Source organism: Oreochromis niloticus, linkage group LG4 (genome assembly GCF_001858045.2).
Source record: "Oreochromis niloticus isolate F11D_XX linkage group LG4, O_niloticus_UMD_NMBU, whole genome shotgun sequence".
Classification (NCBI taxonomy): domain Eukaryota; kingdom Metazoa; phylum Chordata; class Actinopteri; order Cichliformes; family Cichlidae; genus Oreochromis; species Oreochromis niloticus.
In genome coordinates, this window is record NC_031969.2 from 30,518,813 (window position 1) to 30,540,743 (window position 21,931).

Genomic DNA, 21,931 nt, shown 5'->3' on the forward strand with positions numbered 1-21,931 from the left:
TAGTGATATCAGCAACCACTCACCACCACCTGGCAACCACTTAGCAACCGGTGGTTTGTTCTGCCGTGCCCTAAAGACACCTGTGTCTCTCCTTTGCTTTTTGTTTTTGTCAGACCTTCTGTTCACCTTCCTGTGTTCTCTGTTTGAGTTCCTGGCTATGTCTCTTGTTCCATTCTTTTGGAGTTTCATCGTCTCCTCATTGTCTCTCTTTGGTATACCCTGCAGCCTACCTGTAGCACTTTTTTTTTTTAATGCATTCAGCACTCCAGAATTAAGCTTGGTGATGCAAAAACCAACTGAAAAAGAAAACGCAGAAATGCCAAAGTGGAATTTCTCTAATGGCCACTTGTCTCCTTTTGTTTTTAGTTTTGTTGTTTCATGATAGTGTTGTCAACATGTTTCTGTGAAATACATGGCAGTACACACAAGAGTGCACACGATATATTCTCAAATCCTTTCCTTGAAGCATCTTAATTGTCCTCTTGTCTCATACTGTGTATGATAAGATGTATTTTTTTGTTATTCCCATCAGTTTCTGCTTTTTGATTATCTGCATGGTCTGTATGTCATTTCTGTAGGGATTGTTGTTATTCTGCTTGTCATGCAGCAGCACTTCCATAGAAGCAAGGGTGTAATCAGGAAAAACTGACAGAAAGCTAAAAAAAGTCCCACAAACAAAACCGTTTTGAGCATTTTTAATAGAAACACTAGTAAATCTCACCCTAGAATCAGTATCTGGTTTTATTTATCTTAACTTCAAAGTTTCTGTTTTTACTGCTTGAAGAAATGCACATGGCACCAAAAACCTGCAATCTCTGCAAAGACAATGCCTCTAAAGTGTTCGGAGGACAAGCATTCCCCTAAGAGGAGATCGCATCGCACTCCATGTATGTTCACACAGTATAAAGGTTGTATAGCCTCTCAGAGACTGCAGCACTTTGACAGTGGCTCAGCACACTAAAGGGTCCTTTATGTTTGAAGCAATAACACCTTCACATTGCAGAGGAGAGAAATGCATTTATCTCAGAATGTTCAATAGTCTTTGAGAGAGAGAGAGGGAGAGAGAGAGAGAGAGAGAGAGAGAGAGAGAGAGATGCTTAAAATACAGAAATCAATAAAATAGTATACATGACTAATTTGTACTATATACATACATACATACAAATACTAATTCTAGTGTGTGTTTATTGTTTGAACCTGATGAACTCTGTGGCTGCCCTCCAATCTTCCATTCAGTGATGGTTTCCCATTAAGACTCTGGGAGTGTTCGCCACTTTATTACGGAAACACCACACATGGATTTAAACACCACCATGTGAGAGAACAGAGGTAATGTACAGAGGCTGGTTGTACCAACAGGGCTTAAGCTAAGTTACCCTCTCACATGCTCCAGTGATGACCTCTGGTTTCTTTATTTATATATTTGTGTATATAAATAAGAAAAGTATTTTTTCTTGCTATGACAGTGATAAACGGACTCAATTGCAGATACAAACGGAGGCACTGGTAAACGTGATTACAAGACTTTATTTACAAACAGAGAATTACAACTATGATGCTACGTGAGCTATGAAACATATGTGAGATTCTAAGGAGTAGCAAACATGAAGTGTACAATAAACGTGGAGTACTAGGAAACTATATACACATGAAAGTCTGTGGCGTGGGGAAAAGGGGAGTCAGGCCGGGGAACGAAACCAGGAGCCTTCGGGTCACTGTAACGAGAGGAGACAGGGTTCAGAAGATGTTCCGGTGCAGGTCACGAGAGAGCAAACATGGGCAAATACTGTCTTACTTATTGCAGGTGAAGGACTGGCATGAGAGGGGTAAGTGGAGCGAGTGCGGCGGTGATGGTTCCAGCCAGTGATGATCCGTGGTATTCAGTAACTGTGGCAGGGAGGCAGGCAGGTAGGAGAAGTGAGCATGAGCTCTTCCGTTAAACCAAATGAAGATGAGTACTGTCAGAGTCAGAGCGTGGAGATCGGATGGAGGACTGCAAGCAGAGAAACACTTGGTAAGCAGAAAATATCGCTGTAAACAATGTCACGAGAACTGTGACGGCATACACTAACAGAGGTTAGCTGAAGATCTGGCGAAGCGCTGGTCTTAAGTACCGGTAGCTTAATTGCTAACAGGTTCAGATTGCACGCTGGAATGCGGTGACTCCACCCAGAGGTGGAACCACCGGCTCTATGGGAAAAAAACCCTGCACTCCCCCAGACCATGACTGACCTGCCATAGCCTTACCCATAATCATGGTTGTTTCTAATCGTTTACACTAAAGGTAATTTTCCACATTATGTATCAAGTTTACATTGAGCAGATTTATAGATGGGAGGGATCAACTCAACGATGAAGAGCTTAATAGGTTTCGATTAGAGAATATATCTAAGCAAACCTAAATGCACAATAAATAAAGATCCAGACATGAGAGTAGGCGTAAGAAAACGATCAGTAGTTCACAAATATAAATTCCAAGCTATAAGAGTTACAATTAAAAAATAAGTAAGGGTTAAATTTAGTTGGGCTACTCTTAGACATGTTGGGAACAAATTAACGGCTGATGTCTCAAAGATGGATGTCAGCGCCGTGACACACACTGGTTCTTATACGCTGCATTTTGAAGCCTTATTGCTCAATGATTTTTCACTTATATAGATGGTCATGGTACAGACTCCCTGTTTATGTTTTATGTTATACTTATCGTTTTAGTTCGTTTCTGGTCACTTCATTATTCATTATTGAAGTGAGGCACACATTATTTATAGTGTGCCTCCATTGTGTTCCTCCGTGTCATCTTTGTCTCCACGTTCATGTATTTCCTGTTTTACTTTGGAGAGTCTCATGTTCAGTGTTTTGAGTTTTGCGTTTGTGTAGCTTCACCCAGTTTAGGTTTTGTTAATGTTTTCAGTTCATCCCTTCGTTGGTTGCTTTGAGGAGTTTTTTGTACAGCCACCCAAAATAAAGGCTCACTTTCACTTTAACATCATCCTGCATCACCGTGTCTGCATTTGGGTCCCATCTCAGAAACTCAAGCACAAACCTCGGTTATGGTTTGTAATTCACCACAAGACATAGTATTAGTCCAATAATCCATTAAAATGCTCCAGAAGACTTCAGCAGCTCACACAGAGATTTGAAGAGGTCAGAGTTGTTATGAGAGGTGAAACTATCTATAGAGGCCAAAACTGTTTGTCCCAGACTATAAATAAGATTTATTATGTAGTATGTATTGTTGTAAATTTGTGCCCGTTGAGTCTTTAAGAGAGTATGGCGATCAACTCCCTTTTGGAGTCACCCTAAAGTGGCCATTAGAGGAACTGTGGATTTTGTGGAATAGCGTCACTCAGCTAAAGCTGTTTAGCTCTTTAAACTAAATTTCTGTGTTTCTGTAATTTTGTTAATTTGTTTGTGTTCTTCTGTGACTTTTTATGAGTGATTTTTAGTGTTTATGTAATATGTTATACTGTATATCTTTTTTGTATTCAAATGCTTCTGGTGCTTATTTATGCATAGATGTTTCTGCATCTTTGCTTTTATGCCTCTGTCCCTAAAAACCATGAACTTGCAGGGATGTACACTCCAAATCAGACAAATTCACATGACTGGACATACGTGCTGAGCTACAAGTGTCTTCTAAATAAGATAAACACTAAATTAGTGGATGGGGAACAATTTGAGCTCATCAAAAAAGTGGTTTGGTGATCTCCAACTTACCTGTCACACTGTTAAAACTGAAACTGAGATAAATACTGATAAGATTCAGTCGTCACAGAAAACTTTATATATAACTGTTTTTAAAGTCTGCGTATTGACCTTTATGTTTAAAATGAATGGGGAACCCTTTCAAGTTCAGGTAAACTCCCCTGTGTGTGTTTCTTGTGATGTTTTTTACTCAATCTGCTCATGGTAAAGGTCACAGATGTTAAAACGTTGTGACTGTTTAGAGATCAAGGAAATATATCTATGGTCATGGTCAAGTGGTGATTCATACCTTAATGGAAACGAATAAACCTGAATGCATAAAAAATCAGTCAACAATCAGTTGTTGTTTAACTGAGAATATAAATTTTCACATTTAAGATGCAGCAACAACAGCACCGATACTCTGGCTCCTTCTTTCAAGGACAAAAATCAACGAGCCCACAAGAGCGACAGTTTGGTTTTGAAACATCCACAATCATCTTGACCTGGTTTGCTATCTGTGAAAGAAATGAAACGCTGCACAAATTAAAGTAAATGATTCAGCACAGACATAATTGAGGAGTTGTTTGGGGGCATTCAGCTTTCCCTCTGGAAATGAGTGTTTTTTAGCCTCTGACAGAGGAGCAGATGAATAGTTATTGTGAGGAGGAGTCGATGAAAACCAGAGAGGACAAAAGTTTATTTCTGTCCAAATACAGCGCAGCCTTCAGTCAGTGAATGTAAGTTAAAAAAGCATTTACATGTGGCTCATCATCTTTTAAGAAGCCGGTGAATGACAGGCAGTGAGTCATCACGCTGATTTTGATGATGGATGCATTTGTCACAAAGGCGCATGGATTGTTTCTCAGCTGACCTTGAACACTAAATGACCACATTTGTGATCAGAAGAAGAAGAGAAACTGCTCTGTGAAGAAGAAATAATATTTTGACTTAAATGTCAGCGAGGGGAGCCATAAGAATGCTTTTTAAATGGCAAGCAGGTCACGGTCCCTAACCTCTGATACTACTCCAAGGCAGCTGGAGATGCAGCACAGTAACTACATATCATTATATGATAGTGCTATCATTCCCTCCACTCTCCCTTGTCATGCCTAGAAACTGGTTCTTGTAGAGAGCTGGTTCCCAGCAATGTTCCCTCTAAGCTGCGCGCGTGCGCAATTGCGCACTGCTGGCACGGTCTCTGCGCACAGAAAATCTGCGTTGCGCACAAAAAAAATCTAACCTGAATTAACAATTCTGTTTTGCAGTGTGAGTCAGTAAGTGACTGGCTGCTCCAGTATGGGATTAGAACGATGCCACATTATCCCATAGTTCAGCCAATGATGCGATTCATATTTGTATATACGCAGCTAATCAACGTGGTTGACAGGCTATGACAGCGTCCTTATGTGCCGACACCGGTGTTTTAGCTAGCAAAGCGGCGTGGCTAATGTGGAGTGAAGCCACGTTAATGACAACGTGTACAACCATCAGAGATGTGAGCAGGACAGATGGAACAATTGACGGAAAATGTGTGGACTATATACCAGTTTTTAAATTGTGTTGATAGGCCACGTAAAACCAGAGTTATGATAAAAAAATATGCAATGTTTGTTTGTTTTTCCTGAATACTATCGTTTACTGCGGAAAGAAACGGTAAAAACTGTGTTTTATAAGGAAAACGCCCGAAATCACTCTCCGCCTGTGAGCAAAACCAAAACCAAAAGAAACCCCACCCTTTCCTATTGGCGGAAAAATGTACCGTGTCGACCAATCAAAAAATGATATGGCAACATGGCATTTAGTTGTTTAGAAAGGGGGGAAGTTTTAGGAGTGACGGCGGTGCTTTGAGATGTGAGAGATATGCGACGTTTAGCGTGTTTGGAGTCTAAAGTTAGTGTATTGTTTTTTGTAGTTAGTGTGTAGTGTAGTCAATAGTGTTGTTGTGTGTGTCAGGGCAATGAGGCGGCTGCTGAATGTTACAGGTGTTACAGCAGTGATACATCTCCTGTTGTCAGGCCTGCAGGTATCAGGCTGTTGTTCTCCTTCATCTCATAGTGGACAGAAATTATTTTTTTGGAGTGGCACAAATCATTTGTGTGGCATCAGATTTGATGCAGAACAGCTGATTGTTCTGTAAATAATTTGAAATGTTTATTTTAAAAAACGCCTTGGCTGCATTTTTAGGTAAATAGCTGCAAAAAAAACCTTGTTGTTTGCAAAACTCAGTTACTTTTTAAAAGTAGTAATTATATAATTAATTGCCCAACATTGGTCATTATATACTGTATTTTGCAGACAGAGTTACAGACTCTCTCCCAGACCACAGACTCATGATACAAGTCAGAGCTTTATAAAAAAAAAAAAAAAAAAAAAGAAAGTTGTGTTTTCAAAATTGGAGTTCAAGTTATTTTTGCTTCCAATAGTGTTAACATACTACACAGGTCATGAACAAGACTTTTGAAATTTTCATTGTAAGTGGGTTAAAGCACTTAATTAAAAGTAGTCTAACATAAATGTAAATGCTGTAATTTGATTATTTTAATAAACCATGTAACTTGGATGGATTCGATGCTGGCGTGACCACAGTGCACACGTCTGATGTCGCTCACAGTGGTCCAAGGGACGCTCAGGGAGTTTGTGTGTTCGCTCAGACACATGAAAAATTAGAGGGAACATTGGTTCCCAGTAGTTTAGTTCCTTGGAATTGTTAGTCTCCTTCACTATTGACCTCACTTATCACTTCCATTTGTACTTGTGCTACAATCAGCTGATTTCAATTTGTCAGAGGAGAAAATTATTAGCAGTCTACAGTTGGATTTGGACATTACTTTTATAATTATTGCACAATAGACTAGAACGTGATGGTAAAGTGCATCCAGAACAGGAACAACTGACTTAAGCTGCCAAGACAACTTGAGCTTTTTGCAAGCATGCTAATCCATGCTAATGCTGAGCTAGCTAAGGACCCAGACTGATGAATGCCGAGCCCAGACCAGCAGACCTGACCCTGACCTTCAACAGAAAACAAATTGATGAGCAGTCAAGCTGCAGCCTCCGTTTCTATCTGTTCATGTTTCTACAATCACTGTGGTGATCAGTCTGAACTCTCTTTGTGATGGTTTTCAAGTTTGCGTTCACACCTGAATACTAAGAAAAAGATGTATGTCTCCTCAGTAGGATAGGGATATGTGTTGGTGTGTGGGACTATATAGCCTATGAGTTTATACTGATAAATGGTAATTATCAGACAATGCGTATTGGGTCATTCTATAGAGAAATTAGAAAGTAATGTAATGAGTAGTACAATGAATTTCTTTCTCCTGGGAGCAATTAAGTAATGTACTGCATTACTTTTAAGAAAGTTTACTGTATAAGATGTTTAATAATTACTTTTTTTGAGTAATAACTCAACACTTTACAGCAAAGAGTGGAAATAACTCCAATACGTGCAAACGTTTGACCACACAGTATGCAATTAATTTGCAGAATGTAATGACTTTGATATGCTCTGACGGTGACTCCCAAAGTGGAGCCAATGAGAATCAATAAGGAATCAAATCATTAAATTCTTATCAGTTCCCATCCCTTATCAGTCCAGGGCATTATCTAGAGCTGTGTTAGGTTGTACGATGGAAAACAACAAGACAAACTTTCCATATTTTTCATATTCATATTTTTTATGTATTTGTGAAGAACTCCTTTGGTGGCCTCAGCATTTGATTTTTGCTTTTTGCAGATGATGTGGTTCTGTTGGCTTCATCAGGTCACAAACGTCTGTGTAGCAGAGGCAGGAGAGGAAATCAAAACCAGCTTTATTTGCTGAATGGCAAATCCATACAAACTAGACTGGGAAAATCATAACCTAATAACACAAAGAGGGAAGATACGACACAGAACTGAGGGAGACACTGACGTAAGTACACAGAAAGATAACGAGGGACGTAGGAGCACACGGGGAACACAGCTGACACGGATAGTCATAACGAGACAGGGGAAGAGCAAACACAACATGACGTACACTGATGGGAGACTATCAAAGTAAAACAGGAAGTACACCGAGACGCAGACTGGAGGGGGAGAGACAACATGACGAGCTGGGGAACATAAATAAACATGACGGAATAAAACATGAGGAGAAACACGGCACAGGAACTCACACAATTAAATACACACAGACACACAGAGGGCAGAGACACAAGGGGGAATCTAATAAACAAAAGCTAAACAGAATAACCAAGTCACTACAAAATCAAGCCTAGAATAACAAAGTAGACTAACATAATTCCAAACGACAAAAACACCAGAAACTTGCACTTGCACTGGAGTGGCTTGCAGCTGGATGTAAAGAGTCAGGAAAACAATTAGCACATTCTTCTTATTCTTAACACCTTATTCTTATTTGATAAAACAGTTTTCCCTTTTGGTTCTAAGATGCTATGACGCCACCCACCACTAGCCAGAGCAGCACCTTTCTATTTTTGTGGCAAGACGTTATAAATGAACAAAGTGTGAATTAAGTGGATGTGGATGCTAGCTTTCTAACATTAGCCACACTCGGCAAACTAATCTCAAATTATGTTTGCAACCCTAACATCATCCATTTAACCATGCTTAGCTTTGGCTATTTTCTAAGGGTTTTCTTACGTTAGACTAGCCAGCAAGGCTAAAAACTTTGCTGTGTCCAAGCTTGCATTGGTCAATAATCCCTCAAAACTATAATGGATTCAGATCCAGCAACTCTGACAAACAACCAGAAATAGCTCGGTGAAATCAAACTAGGTAATTTTTCTGAACAGTAAAATTGGTATCCAGTCAAAAATAAAAGTAAAAAATGTGATGTTTGCATCTGTGGGCCGGAACAGCACCTTCAGTTACTGAGTAATTAAATCTGATAGGCTGGTTAATGCATATAATTATTAAATGAGAGTAATTTTTCCTGCAGCAGGGCATTGCTTCTGGTAACATTTATATACTTGCTTGATAATTTAAAAAATAATGATATCCCACAGCCCTCCTAAACTCTCAGCACAGCCTTTTTCCTTTTCATCGCAGTGATGCCTTCATGGCACAAACGTAGAGCTGTGATCATACAGTAGTACTTAAGCATCTAGCTAGAAGAGGTATAAACATTTTTCAGCAGCAGCCAATTTCAGCAAACACACAAAACTGTTTCTTGTGACTTTCGTGACCACTGTAATTCAGTGGTTGCATGAAAACACTGCACTACACAGTTTAGTGCAGGCTAAACTGGTTAGTTTCCACAAATGTTATTGTAGGATCTTTACCTTACAATATAAAATGCCCTGAGGCTGTTGATGTTTTGAATTGGTGCTATATCAATCAAACTGCTTTTAATCTAATTGATTTACTGTGATAACACTTACAGTGATGCACTATATTGGGCTGGTTACATCTAGGGAGCTGTTACTAGGTTACATCACGGGTCGCAGATATCAATTTATATTTTAGGTGATGAAGCTGATTAGATTCACTCACTAAAGTCTGCCTTTTATACTAGCTTCATAAAGTCTACAGGTTAGAAATCTGCTCACATTACACCTGCTTATATCTTTTTGAATTAAGTTGGCTAAATCTATAAAGAGCAGTGAATATCGTGGTAGGAGCACAGGTCAGCTGTTCACAAAGGACAATCTGCTGAAGCTCAAAGCAAATTATGTGACAGTGTGTAGACATATGAACAGTCTGTAATATCTGTAATATCAAAACGTCTCAGTATTCAGTATTTAGTGGTCCAAAGGACCTTATGCTACTGCTGCGAAGCCCTTAAAATGACACGAGATACCGAGAACCCCCACAAGCATGCCCTCTTGATTATGCTGTGGTGTCATTTTGAGTATTTTAAAATGCAATTTGAAAGCTAATGTGACCTTCTGCACAGTTAATTGGTAATAAAGTAATAAACAGGTTTCTCTGTCTGTGTGATGCACCCAAAACACCTGACTGACTTCATCGTGGCTCGATTTAAAACATCTTTTTTTAAAGCCTGAGTACAGTAAAGTGGTAATGGTAAAGGAGAATTATTTAAGTACATAAACAGAAATTAAATTTTTAAAGCGGGTGATTTTGCTGCCACGTGCTGAATTCTCAGGTGTAGTGTTGCTGTTCTTTTCTTCCCTTTTCAGTATGTCTGCACCTTTTCTGGGATTTAATTAATGTAATTAAATTAATTATTATTCACTTGTATCTCTCTGAGTTGTGTATTCTCTGAAATCTATTAAGTGCACAATTATGAAGCCAAACTTCATGATTATGAAGCTTCTGTGAGAACAAATGCACTATAAATATCTTAATACTTGCTGTAGTACTAATCATTCTGTTTTCCAAGGAGCAAACACAAGTCATAAAAGTCGAAGTCATAAATCAATTATAGTGATAATATTAAAGAGATTCTACATCTCCAAGTGAGAAATGGGTTAATTTTCTCAAACATCTTTACAACTGAACTTTTTGCTACCGAAGGGGTCGCCCCGCATTTCATCACATTTTTAATGCAACCCTAACCCTAACAATGCAAAACGCAAAGTGTCGGATGCAGCGGCGTAAAGCACGCCACCTCTGGACTCCAGAGCAGTGCACACGTGTTCTCTGGAGTGATGAATCAGGTTTCTCTGTCTGACAATATGATGGACAAGTCTGGTTTTTGCAGTTTGCAGGAGAACAGTACTTCTCTGAGTGCAGTGTGTTAAGTGTAAAGTTTGGTTGTGTGGGGTTGTTTTTCAGGAGTTCAGGAGTTAGTTCCAGTGAAAGGAACATTTTGGACAATTTCATGCTCCCAACTTTTTGGGAAAAGTTTGGCAATGGCCCCTTCCTGTTCCAACATGGCTGGGCACCTTCCACAAAGCAAGGTCCATAATAGATGAGCAAGTTTGCAGTGGAAGAACTTAACTGGCTTGCAGCACACTGACCTCAACCCCATGGATACATTTGGGATCATTTAGAGTGGAGACTATGAGCAAGGACTTCTCGTCCAACATCAGTGTCGAATGTTCAAAACGTCCCATAAAGTCACTCCTAAACCTTGCGGTAAGCCTTCCCAGAAGACTTGAAGCTGTTATAGGTGCAAAGGGTGGACCAACATCATATTAAATCCTATGGATTAAGAACAGGATGTCACTCAAGTTGGTAATTTGTTTACTGAATGAAATACACACAATATCAGCGTCATTAGTGCCACTGTAGTGCAACTGACTCAAGGTGACCGAGGCTGGACTACACTGTCTGCTGGATGCTGGCATGGCATGCATGTCCGAGTTGCTGCTGCAGCCCTGGATGTCTATGAAAGTGCCGTGTGGTATTTGTGTCGGTCTTGTGGCACCCCCGCAGTGCGCAGGTAGGCTTTGTTCTGCTCAAACAGAACAAAGCCCACCTACACACTGCCCGAGAAGTGTAGGTCTTTCTGCATTTCTGATATGTCATGTGTAGATGGGAGATAGCCATACCACCTATTAAACATCTTGTATATACATGTGTTATAGTTTTGGACAGACAAGGTGTAGTTCAGTGATTCAGTTTCAGGTAAAGCTGTTACCACACCTCTAACTTTGAGCCTTACTGGTATCCAAATGGATTAGTAATACAGGAATTCACCCTGTATAGAGCTGTATATTGCTGCATGCTGTAAACATGATTATTTCTGCTGTAAAGTTGACACGGGATTCATGGTCATTAGAGGAGCTGCAGATTTTCACTGACGTCATTTTTCAGCTCAGGGTTTACTGCTTGGATTAAAAATGAATCTGAACATGTTTTGCTCACCAGTCCATTTCAAATAACTGTTTGTTTGTTTTTTCTGTTGACTTTTTGCAGTTCGATTGTTTCATTTAACGATGATGTCATAAGTACACTGTTTACTGTATCAAATGTTTGTTATATAATATAATGTGAGTATCCAGCAGAGATACTTAACTGCTACATTTTATGTGACTTTCCAACACTGTTATAGTGCATTATGCCTACACATAGACACATGTGTCTGCTTTGGCATGAGGGCCTGTTGTTGGGACTTAATGACCAAATCAAAACACTGAGTACACTTGTTTATGCAGGCGAGGAGATTCTAAATGGCACAAAATGGGATGGATGGCACCTCAATAATTACCAATATCAAGGACAATTTTGCCTCTCTTCTGTCGCACCTGCGCTTTATGCAGCAGGTTCAGACCGAATGCTTCGTCCTCATGACTCGCTGCTGCTGTTTCAGACCGTCGCCACCGCAGCTGCTGGAGCCCACTTTGGAGGCAATTATTTTTGCTTTGACTGAATCAAGGCTCATAGAGACTGGAGACGCATACTGATCGATGTAAGTGTCTGTCTACGTCTCTGCCAAATGACTCCATTAGAAAAACGTACATTCATAGCACGAGGCAGCTTACAACTCCAGCCGCATTACTTTGAGTTTGTGTTTGTTGCATTCGCTTTTTTGACATCTTGTTAGATTACTGCTCTTCTGTTGCTTTCTGTACCTGCCATGTTCAACACAACATAAACATCTTTAGGAGTCAAACACACACTTTAATCTGAACGAAAGTGCAGTGAACAGTGTTCTTCCTGAGCACTGGGCACATGACCCCCCTCATCCCCAACTGAAGCCATGAGGATAGAGTTAATCTTATAGTGTCCAACAATGGAAAGCATGTAACTAAGTACTTTTACTCATAAGGTTTACTGATATACAGTTCTGATGTAATCTCTTTAGGTGTCATAAGTTACATATACCTCAGTTCACAGATTCAGCAAGGTGCTGGAAAGCTTCCTCTAGGATTCTGGTTGATGTTGACATGAAATCGTCACACAATCGATGCAGATTTGTTGGAGCACACACGAGCTGCCCTGTTGAATCGTGATCTGGTGACTGTGGAGACCACTTGAGTACAGTGAACTCCCTGTCATGTTCAAGAAGCCATTTTAAAACAGTCTGAGCTTTGGGACACCTTATCCTCCCAAGAAGAAGGATACGGGATTTACATGGTCAGCAACAATATTTAGGTATGCTGTCACTTTTAAATGATCTAAATTTGTTACTAAGTGGCCAAAATATCTGATCCTACCATCCAGATGTCAAGACTCATCATACCAGGGAACGTTTTTCCAATATTTTATTGTCCAATTTGGAGAGCCTGTGTGAACTGCAGCCTCAGTTTCCAGATCACAGGTGTTCCACCTGGCGTGGTCTTCTGCTGTGTGTAGGTCAACTTTTCATGTAACAAATCTGTACTAACACTCAAATCTTCATGTCCATGAAATTATGTGCGTGATTTTTACAGTTTTTCTACATTAGATTTTGCTCTGATTTTAAACTATTTAATATAATAAAATATTTATAATATAATTATCTTGTTCTTGGCTCCCTTTCTAGGCAACCCATGTAAAACAACTGGAAGTGCCCCTGCTAAGCACTAACTTTCTGTGATGTTCTTGAGAGAAAAATACAGTTGTTAAAGTCCTGCTTCTGATCCAGTTCAGTTGATTTTTAACATCCTATATCATTAAGAAAAGCTTTTTTCCTCAGTAGCTTTCCACAGGAGCCAGAGAATATTCTTAACTTCAGACAGTTGGTTTGGTAGTGTGAGCACTGCTGCACCACAAGCATCAGTCATCCTAATGTTGCAGTCATCCTGTGAACTCATTCTAGCAGCATTAGCATCCAGACACTCTGACACATCTGCTGACAGTTTATGCTCTGCCGATTCTCTTAGTTTGCCTTTCTCCCACCAGACCAACAGTAATCATGCTACTAACTAATACCCTTTAAATAAACATTGTATGCTATACAATAATAAAACCTTAATGCCCTGGGCATGTGCCCACTTTTCCCATGCAGTTATCTGTCTGTGTAAACACTGGATAATAAATGATATTAAATCTTCCACTAGAAAGGTAGCCAGATGAGATAGTCAGTCAGTTGAAAGAGATTGTTGAATCTCTTGTATTAAAACCAAATAAATCCTTTGGTTACATCTTGATTGCAAATATAAAAACAGGAAAACTGTTTCTGCACAAATGTTTCTGAACCAATCTGTACTGTATATGGTTTTGCATTTATGCCAAAAGTGGCAGGAGGACACAGAGGGGGGTAATGTGACATTAGACTGAATCATCAGCCTAGTGAAGAGCTGGGTAATTTTAGATTTTAAACTCTTGCATAAACTTAGTTTATCTAAACTTTGTGGTTAATTTCCCTTAAATGCATGTTGTGGCTTCTTTGTGCTCAGTTTATGTGTAGGGTTTTATTTAGTGCCTCTTTTCAGATGATTAGTTGTTTTAAGTGTGTCTCTTTTGTGAGTGTTTGGTACCTCTTTTTGGTTATTTTAAGTCTCTCTAATTGGGTTTCTTTGTGTCTCCTTTGTAATTCTAATTAGCTATTTTAGGTCTGTTGTTGTAGAACTAGGTCATCACCTTACAATATAAAGCGCCTGAGGCGATTGCTAGTGGTGGGCGGGTCGATCCAATCCATGTGTAATGAGATCGATACTTTAGTTTCTGTTTCTCTCCTGCATGCACTGCTGCAGTTTAATCAAAGGGGCAACCTGGCAGCCTGTGTAAGTGCCGCTGCTTTCAAGTGTCACAGCGCAGAGCAGCCACAGTTTGGTCCTGTCACGTGACTCAGCAGAGTTAGGCAAAGAAGCAAGCATGTTCAGCTAGCCAGGCCGCCCAGCAGTGCAGTATGGCAGAGAGTATCCAGGTACATGATGGTGGTAACAGTAATATTTTAGTTATCTTCAGCATTACTGTAATTTTTAAAGTGCAGCTGGCTAATTCTTACTTTAATCAACTAAAAAAGCATCAATTACATTAAGACATTGATATAATTGAGTTAAAGCAAACATTCCAGTTATAATATGGCTCAGATTTGATTTAATTACCCCTTTGTGTTAACTGGGAAACAGATACAGTATGATTACTATATTTAAACTACAACTAGATGTGCCACAGACTTACTCATTTTAGTATTTCTGTCCTGGGTTTAAACTAATTAATAACTTAAAGGAAAAATCCCCCCAAAACACTTAAAGGTCATGAAAACCCATTCACATTTAGCAATGGTGATGCATCTATGTTAATTACTAAAAAGTATCAGTATCGGCGATAATCGGCCTTGTATTTACTCGGTATCGGATCAATACCAAATCTTAGAGTATTGCACACCACCAGCGATTGCTTTGATTTGGCCCTATCAAAATAAAATAAAATTGGATTATTTTGTGTCTGTAGTTCTTTCACGTCTCTGTGGGGGGGGTGGTATCTCTTATTTTCCGTTTGGTGTCCCGTCGTGGTTAATTTGTTTCTCTTTAAGATTGCTTTGTGATATTTTTGGTTGTTTGGTGTCCCGTTGTGGTTAATTTGTATCTATTCTGTGTTTGTTTTGTGACTCTTTTTTATCCCTTTGTAGTTCTTTTGTACAGATTTGGGTTGTTTAGAGGCTCTGTGGCTACTTTCTCTTTTTTGTGCTTTTAAATCTCTTTTTGATTATTTTACATCTCTTTTGTGATTGTTTTGTGTCTCTATTACATCCTTTTTTGTCTCATCTGTTATTTTGTGTCTACGTTTTATGCCACTTGTGATTGTTTTGTATCTTTTTGCAGTCCTTTTTTATTCACAGCAGAGTGACTTTTCAGTACGAAACAAAAATCCAAGGCCGAAGAACATCTTGGACCGCCACACAAATATCCAGCACCCATTTAAATCCATTTTGTGGTTTGCCTTGCAACAAACTATTCTCCTATGAATGGAGCAGTGGGAACAATGGATTCTTCATAATGGACAGAGTACAATGATGAAAGCCATTACAGCAAGATCAGTCAAAGCGATGCAGACAGAAGAGTCTGCAGCAGGCAGATTACCTTATCTCGTAACAAATACTCCAGTTGATTGGCATTGGTGGCAATAGATCTAATTTGACAAGGGTCAGCTCAGAACAACCCATCTGAGAACGAACTGACAGACTTATCTGGCCTATTCATGTCTCTGCCGAATTCGTTTTTTGGTAACACAGAGTCACATTCTGTCAGTTTTTCCTGCAGCAGCACAGTCACACGCTAACTTAAAGTAATATTCTCAACCAAACCTTCCCTGTTTGTGTATACTATCTCCTTTATGATTAACAATGTTTGTACGTGCAGCTTCAATTGAACCATAGAGAGGCGTTAAATAATAAAATCAGGGTTTGTTTTATATTTTATGACACATTCATAAATGAATAGTCAGTATGCTTAACAACTGAAGTGCTTCTTTAACAGCAGTAATACACTCAGTGAGGACTTCATTAGGAACGCCGCACTAATACTAATGCACTGAGCCTCTCTTGGCTGTCAAAACAACCTAATTTCTTGGTCTGGACAAGATGTGGGAAACGTTTGTTTGAGATTCACATTATTTCTGCAGGTTTGTTAGCTGCACTGTTATGATGTGAATCCAACACATCCCAAAGGGACTTTTTTAATTGGTTTCAGAGCTGGTGACCAGGAAAGAGACAATTCTGTGTATTTTCATACTGGAAATAGCCACTGAAAGATGGCAAACTGTGGCCATAAATGGACTCAAATCGTCAATAACAACACTGAAAACAACATTCAGTGTGCTATGGAAACTTTTCACACCATTACACCACCAGCAGCAGACTTTACACAGCACAGGTTGTATGCCAACCTGCAGGCACACAAAGTAATCATTTCCTTTTCTTTGCCGGTAGTTGCACTTCCTCCCTTTGTTTCCGTTTAAGCAAATTATTTACTCAGCATATAAGCTGAAATCTAGTGTATGACAGATTGTCTCCTGTACTCTGAATTCTCTTCTGCATTGCAGCATATTTTTGCAAATTTTGGCTGTCTTTTGTTTGGGCTTTTTTTCTTTTGTTACTTTTTTAGTTTTTTGTTTCATATAAAAAATTCCATATAAAAGCCACCATTCGGTTGTTAAGGGATGACATATAAACCCTGCTTCCGGGTCCAAACTACACTGTGTTTATTAAGGCTATTGTCATTTTAAGGTGTTTTAATGCTTTGTATCTTGTTCTATTTAATCTGAACAAGCCCTTAAAAATAGTCAGTGATCACTGTTGGCCTCTCTCAGTTTTTATTACTGGCATTCATCTGCAGCACATTTTAAAGCTTCGTTTTTAAAACCATACGATGTAACTACAGCCCATCAGCTTTGCCATGAGACCGGGTTGGGCTCACAGTTTGCCAGACACCAAATATTTGAACAGGTCAGAAAAGCACCACTCTGAGGTTAACAAAGACTTGAATGAGACCATGAAGCTGAGGATCAGAAAGTTTTCATAGCAAGTAATCCAAATCATGCAGCAATATATAAATGACTAACCTCGTATTTTGGACGGATTGTCTCAGATGCTGTCCTGATGAAGTTTGGTCTGTTTTCAGCATATTTTTCCTGTCGTGTGATTGCATTCGTCTCTACCCATCTGGGGCTCTCACATTTAATTGAGTGGAAAAAAATTAAATGCATCCTCCAGCTCCACTCTGCAAAAGTGTTTTTAATATCCTAACCATAGCTCTTTAGCTAGCCAACAGCAGCGTACCATTATACGCCAGCTGGCCCAACTTCAGTAACCCTACAAACGTCCCTGCTGCTTAATTTTCCTTCTTCATTTTATCCAAAGTGATAGCAGAGCTGTACATTTTAGGTTTTCAGAAATCCCTCATAGTATATCATATTTAGATGGAAACTGGAAGCTAACTAACTGCTAACTTCTGTTTTTCATGGATGCCTGGATGTTAAACTTTATTGTTACACCTGGTAGAGCAGCTGCACTGATCATTTTAATACAAATGAAAGAATTTAGACAGTTTTAAACTCTCGGTGACGGCTAATGATGTCAGACTTAAGAGGCAGATAGAAAAAGATAAGATGAATGTCACTATCATGACATCATCCATTGGTGTTTGAAGCCCCGAGGATTTTTGCCATCATCATCTTTGTGTTGAAAATTGATTTAAAGAGAGAGGGGTTGATCTGTGAAACTTAATGAGCATAATCTAGATGATCCTCATTTTTGAAACTTAGAATGACCAACATTTATAAAATTGACTCCTTTTTCTCAGTATGACTAAAAATTTAATGTCTGTGGGGTTTAATGTTTAGCAGCAGCCTCAAGTGGCTATTAGAGGAAGTGCAGCTTTGGGTCAGTCCCATTACAGGCTGTGTATTCATGCTGCTAATACCAAACTTTAACGCTAGAAGGTGAGCCTGTGCCCACTGCAGACTCAGATTTGTTTTTTTGTTTTTCTCTGAAGGAAGAGGGCTGAACACAGGTTATCTCCTTCTGTCATTCACCCACCTCTGAACTCTGGCATCAGCAAAGAGTGTCCATCCAAACAACTGCTGCTCATCCATCTTTCTGACCGAACTCTCGCAAACCAGCCTATCTGCTGCCAGCAGTCATGCCAGACTCATGTTAACTGAAGGAGGGTTTTATGCTGTGAAGCCCTGCCAAATGACTGGCTGACTGCTGGTCCTGATAAAGTGCTTTGTGAGGGAATATTCTGTTGACAGCAAATGTGACTCTAAAAACAGGATAGTTTGTCTTTTCAATCAAGAGTTTATTGTGGAGGAAAACAAAGAGGAACTGTGAAGAGTCCCAGTAAGTGAATCACAGAGCAAAAAGTTATAAAAAGACAATGATCCTGACTCACGAGGTCTAAAATATATCTGATTTATTGCACAGAAAAATCCACCTACGCACACTCGATGACTTGTTTTTGTCTATTTACAGATTTTGCCATTTGTTCCACATTAAAGTTGACCTATGGGCCTCAATTCCATCTGGACTCCTGGAATACAGTTGCTTCTCATGAGTCACAGCTTAAATTAATTCACATGAATCTTATGCTGGACCTTAGTGCTGCCCCACAGTTCATCTTCTCCCTGCAATAAGATCTTTTAGACATGGACTGTTTTTACCATCATCATCTTGGTGTTTGGTGACTAAGAATCTTTTGGCACTGTGTGCACATACGGCAGCCGCCCTAAATCATACTTATATTTATTGACTCTAATGAGGACCTTAATTTAGGAAATGTGTTAAATAAGACATAAACTGGCAAGAACGTGTTTATTGAGGTCATGGAGCGAAGGAGCTGGAGGTGTGATGACATACTGTATACTACTGTAGTGTATGACTATATCGACATCGTTTTTAAGCCTTTTCACTGTATTTTTCCTACAAGTCAAAGAGCTGCACTGAGGTGCTTGGTTTCTGGTTATGACAGAAGCATCTCTTTCGTAATGACAGTAGAGTGGAAAAAGTGGAAAAAGTGACACATATTGTTAAAATTACATTTATTTGACCTCAGCTATCTTCTGCTGATGAATCATTGCATGCAAAAGTTCTCAGAAAGTACTTATTTACACTTAAAAAGGGGAAAATGTTATCATTTATTATTCAGCAGTTTTACAGCCTAGATCCTCTTGGTTAAATCAGACTGCAGGTGGCCCAGGAACTATAATAAGTTTGACACCCCACAACAGTATGTCCGATCCAGGAGGAGAAGCGGAGTGTTTAAAGCAGTCTAAAGCATGAAGGTCATGGGCAGTTTCTTTATTAGTGTTAGTGTGGAGTTTTATTGATAACATCTTTTTATAATTATTTCCCAGGCTCACCAAGTTTCTCCTTGTCTGTCTTTGTTTCCTGTTTTTCTTTGCTTTAGTTCCCTTGTTTCCACTCAGTGATTTATTTTGGTAACTTCCCCCTTTCTTAGTTTACTCAGTTTGCAGATTCTTGTAGATCTATCCTTCCTCTTCTCATGTCTTAATCTCACTCCTTTAATAAAAAAAATCCTCAGAGATACAGTTGACGTCCTGAAACAAAATTACTGAAACATTAACTTTTCAGACTTTCCAATCAGCGGTTGAATGAAAAATTCAACTTATTTACTGTATATCCTCCAAAAGTTTTACTTTTCATTACAAAATGGAGAAATTAAATTTACTGTGTAGCATATCTTCTGCCTCGTAATATCTTTATCACTGATTTTTATATATCCGAAGTGTCCACAGAGCTCCACTGTTGTCCAACAGCTTAAAAACTGTGTGAAATTGTCCTTTATTACCACAGCCATACACTCCATACACCATATGGTTGAAGGAAATAAAAGCAACATATCAGCTGCTTAAAGTCCCTGTCTCTTTCTGCTTCCTCCTTTTTCTGCTGAATCAGAATTTCTTTTTTGAAGAACTGAACATTTATAAACTTTTTAGGACTTATGTCAGTCTTTCTTTAAAAATAGAAAACTTGTTGCTGTCGAGGCTAAAGGAGTCCAAAAGTACTGACACAGTGAAACATAGCAACAATCTCTGGTGTTTAGAAACGTGACATCCCACTAGGTGGGGCCTCATATTTAAAAATGAAAGAAGTCGCTCTTTTCAAGTGTTGCCTTCATGCAGATGAAGACGTAGCTGATGCTTCATCTCGCTGCTGTGATGTGGCGGCAGAGGAAAGTACATTTTCTCTACCTCTCCTGTAAAAACCTTTTCACTTTTAGGTTCCCGTGCCGCAAATATTTTGCACGTGTAGCACCTTATTAGGCATGAAATTACAATAAATTAACCTTTTTTAAAGGTTTTTGGGGCATTACCAGAAAGGCTTATAACTAAGGTGGTGACAATGGTGTACAAGTTACACCAAAAAGGTGTTTTACATGGTTGTGTATGGGATGGACTGAAACAAAATGAAGTCAAACAAGGTCAGGTTATGGGTTCAGCAACGGTTACCATGGAGATCTAACAAGGTTAGACAGCGTGTTTCACATACATGGATACCCATTATGCTCACTTTGTAGTATATCCCTGTGTGTCTTCTCTCCTTGAACAGCTTTCCTAACACAGACCTCTTTGATGTAACATCACACCATTTTACTTCACATTGTGCTGAAAATTTTTGAATGTCATTAACAGTTTTTTTTAAATTATCAGTCTTACATTTTGCATCTTTAACTGCTACAATTTCCAGTTAGAGTGGGAGGTGGTTAGCACTGCTGCCTAAGAAAGTTCCTGTTTTGAGTCCTGGCTTTGGCCCTTTTTCTGTTTGCATGTTCTTCTCATGTCTGCGTGCGTTCTCTCCACTTAATGGATGGATAATCCTGTTACTTACTTTATATTTTTCTTGAACATAAAGAAAAAAGGGTTTGAAAAAACTGAGCAAGTCCTTGCACTGGTTGAGTGGTGCATTGATAACAACTTGGAACAGAATGTCAACTAAACCAAAGAGATCATCGTTGAAATCAGAAGCCGGCACAGCTACACACTACATGTTATCAACAACACCACAGTGGAGGTTGTCGTACAGATAACACACATCCTGTCCTTGTCACAGCAGCATCTGCTCTTTTCGCGCTGATAGAGAAGAAATGACCTACCCTGTGCATATCTGTGATGTCTGGACGGTTAACTGGAAGTCCCTGCAGCGCGTGGTGACGACAGTGATGATCACTGGGTCTTCTCTTTCCACAGGATCTGTAGCAGATCACTAAACATGCCCCCAAACCACCAGCGCTACAAATGACTGGACTGCTCCATGTAGTCAAAACAAAGCTTTCCAACAGAGAAATCTAATGTGCAATATTTATGAACAAATCTTAGTGATATTTATTTTTGCTATGTTATTCTTATACTTTTATGTATATGTGCATTCATTTTCTTCTGCTTATCCAATTAAGGGTCACAGGGAGGCTGGAGCCTGTCTTAGCACGAGAGGCAGCGTACACCCTCACCAGTCTGTCACAAGGCTAACACAAAGAAACAGGCAACCATTTACACTCATATTCAAACTTAGAGCCAACTGAGACTCTCCGATTAGCCCACATGTAACCTCAGTAAGTGCATGTCTGCATGACTCAGACCCAAAACCATCTTGCTGTGAGGCTACAGTACGTTATATGTTATTTTTGTGTATATATACTCACTCTGCATATACATATAACAGTATAATACAACCCTTGTTGCACTATTATGAACCAGGCAACATATTTTCATTCAGATTTACACTGTCTGGTGTTGCTAGTGGCGTGTTGTGTTATTGGTGCACTTCATAACTCATGTGAAGGCTTTAAAGCTTTTCCAGAACCAGACACTCGTGCACATCCAAATGAAAACAGAAAAAAACTCTCATGATTAGGACACATTTGCAACGTTCATGCTGCAGCTTGCTTTCACATTTTTATTTTTAACACAGTGTGCTTCTGTGAAGGCCATTTCATTTTTCATTTTT

General features: G+C 39.3%; 1 long non-coding RNA gene across 2 annotated transcripts; it reads right to left on the reverse strand.

Moving 5' to 3' along the window:
• Window positions 1-1,507: 1,507 nt before the first annotated feature.
• LOC112846627 (uncharacterized) lies at window positions 1,508-21,529 on the reverse strand. Of its 2 annotated transcripts, none has more exons than XR_003219692.1 (3): window positions 21,081-21,529; window positions 1,796-1,993; window positions 1,508-1,715 (listed from the first exon to the last, which is right to left on the reverse strand). It is a non-coding gene; the product is annotated as an uncharacterized LOC112846627 (long non-coding RNA). The 2 variants fall into 2 exon arrangements; XR_003219691.1 differs by having other exon boundaries at window positions 18,005-21,529.
• Between the last annotated feature and the right edge of the window lie 402 nt (window positions 21,530-21,931).